The 2,329-nt window shown below is 46.4% G+C and overlaps 1 protein-coding gene across 1 annotated transcript in view; it reads left to right on the top strand.

Annotated features, from left to right (window-relative positions):
• Nucleotides 1-2,329, top strand: part of NOS1 (nitric oxide synthase 1 (neuronal)) — a 143,462-nt gene that overhangs the window by 90,385 nt on the left and 50,748 nt on the right. The window lies entirely within an intron of this gene.

The following is a 2,329-nucleotide window of genomic DNA, read 5'->3' as shown; positions in this document are numbered from 1 at the left end:
TTTTTTTGAGATGGAGTTTCACTTGTCGCCCAGACTAGAGTGCAGTGGCACAATCTCGACTCACTGCAACCTCCACCTCCCAGGTCCAAGTGATTCTCCTGCCTCAGCCTCCTGAGTAGCTGGGATTACAGGTGCCTGCCACCACGCCCAGCTAATTTTTGTATTTTTAGTAGAGATGGGAGTTTCACCATGTTGGCCAGGCTGGTCTTGAACTCTGACTTCAGGTGATTCACCTGCCTCGGCCTCCCAAAGTGCTGAGATTATAGGCGTGAATCACGCCTGGCCACCACAACACTTTTGAGAGCCAGAGGGGGACACTAGTAATAACTATGCCAGGACAATGGACATCAACTAGGATTCTCCTGGGCCAACCAGGAGATCTAGAGACTAGAATTTGCTCTCTATAATAGGGGCCATCACTGTCCTCTGGGGGCTTCCAGTCTAGGCAGCTAGCCCCCCATAGATGCACATGAGAGGCACACACAGCCGGCAGAATGAATGTGTTAAATCAAGCCATGGAGGGATAGGAATAGAAGCCATAGGTCCCCATGTCAGATCTGGTTGGAGTGGGTGCACTGAGGAATGTCAGAGGAAAGGGACAAGTTGAGACAGGGCAAGAAGGAAGGAGGCCACCTCCCTTCTCTCTTAACCATGGAGAATAAGGTTTCAGGAGTGTGGCATGTGGCCTGATGGACTGGTATGAAGTCTGTCAAGCCAGAGACAACAGGGATGTGATTGAGATGAGCAATGAAAACTAGCCAGGCGCTATGGCTCACTCTTGTAATCCCAGCACTTTGGGAGGCCAAGGCAGGCAAATCACCTGAGGTCGGGAGTTCAAGACCAGCCTGGGCAACATGGCGAAATCCCATCTCTACTAAAAATACAAAAAATTAGCCTGGTGTGGTGGCACATGCCTGTAATCCCAGCTACTCAGGAGGCTGAGGCAGGAGAATTGCTTGAACCCGGGAGGTGGAGGTTGCAGTAAGCCGAGATCGGGCCACTGCACTCCAGCCTGGGTTACAAGAGCGAGACTCCATCTCAAAAAAAAAAAAAAAAGATGAATAATGAAAACAGAAAAGTGTAGGAAGGGAACAAGGTTTGTGGGCACAGAGAGAAAACATTGCTTGGACAAGATGTGAATTCAAACCCATCAACCACAGCAGGCTCTGGGGCCAGCTTTCCCTGACAGCCAGTCCACCCCACCTCAGCTGGGATGTGCTTGTTTTATTTCTTAATCGACTCATCTTTATTACTTAAAAATGTATATTTTAAGATTTTATATCACCACCCTAAACCAGCCAGCACTGGTTGCCATAAATATGTTAATTGTAATATTAAATAAACAAATAAGCAAACAGAAGGAAAACAAATCAAAGTTGAGCAATTCTAGCTAGATACTGCCTGAGGTTCCTCCCTCTTATTAAAAAAAAAAAAAAAAAAAAAAAAAGAGCGGGGCAGTGGATACAGCGGCTCATGCCTGTAATCCCAGCACTTTGGGAGGCCAAGGCAGGTGGATCACTTGAGCCCAAGAGTTCAAGGCCAACCTTGGCAACATAGTGAGACCCGTCTCTATAATAAATAACAAATACAAAAAGAAGATATACAAACCACCAACAAACATATGAAAAAATTGCTCAACATCACATCACTAATGATCGGGGAAATGCAAATCAAAACCACAATGTGATACCACCTCACTCCTGCAAGAATGGCCATGAACAAAAAATAACCGATGTTGGTGTGGATGCAGTGAAAAGGGAATCCTTCTACAGTGCTGGTGGGAATGTAAACTAGTACAGCCACTATGGGAAACGATGTGGAGATTCCTTAAAGAACTAAAAGTAGGCGGGGCGCAGTGGCTCACACCTGTAATCCCGACACTTTGGGAGGCCGAGGCGGGTAGATCATCTGAGGTCAGAAGTTCAAGAGCAGCCTGGCCAATGTGGTGAAGCCCATCTCTACTGAAAATACAAAAATTAGTCAGGCAGTAGTGGCATGCGCCTGTAATCCCAGCTACTCAGGAGGCTGAGGCAGGAGAATCACTTGAGCCTGGAAGGTAGAGGTTGCGGTGAGCTGAGATTGCGCCACTGTACTCCAGTCTGGAGGACAGAGTGAGACCCGGTATCAAAACAAACAAACAAACAAACAAAAAACCTAAAAGAAGTCATTATACAAAAAAGATACTTGCACACACATGTTTATAGCAGCACAATTCGCAATTGCTAAAAATGTGGAACCAATCGAATTCATGGCGTTCGCAGCAACCTGGATGGGAATGGAGACTGTTATTCTAAGTGAAGTAACTCAGGAATGGAAAACCAAACATCGT

This window comes from Mandrillus leucophaeus, unplaced genomic scaffold, assembly GCF_000951045.1.
Source record: "Mandrillus leucophaeus isolate KB7577 unplaced genomic scaffold, Mleu.le_1.0 Scaffold7, whole genome shotgun sequence".
Classification (NCBI taxonomy): domain Eukaryota; kingdom Metazoa; phylum Chordata; class Mammalia; order Primates; family Cercopithecidae; genus Mandrillus; species Mandrillus leucophaeus.
This window is presented reverse-complemented; position numbering and strand designations above follow the sequence as displayed.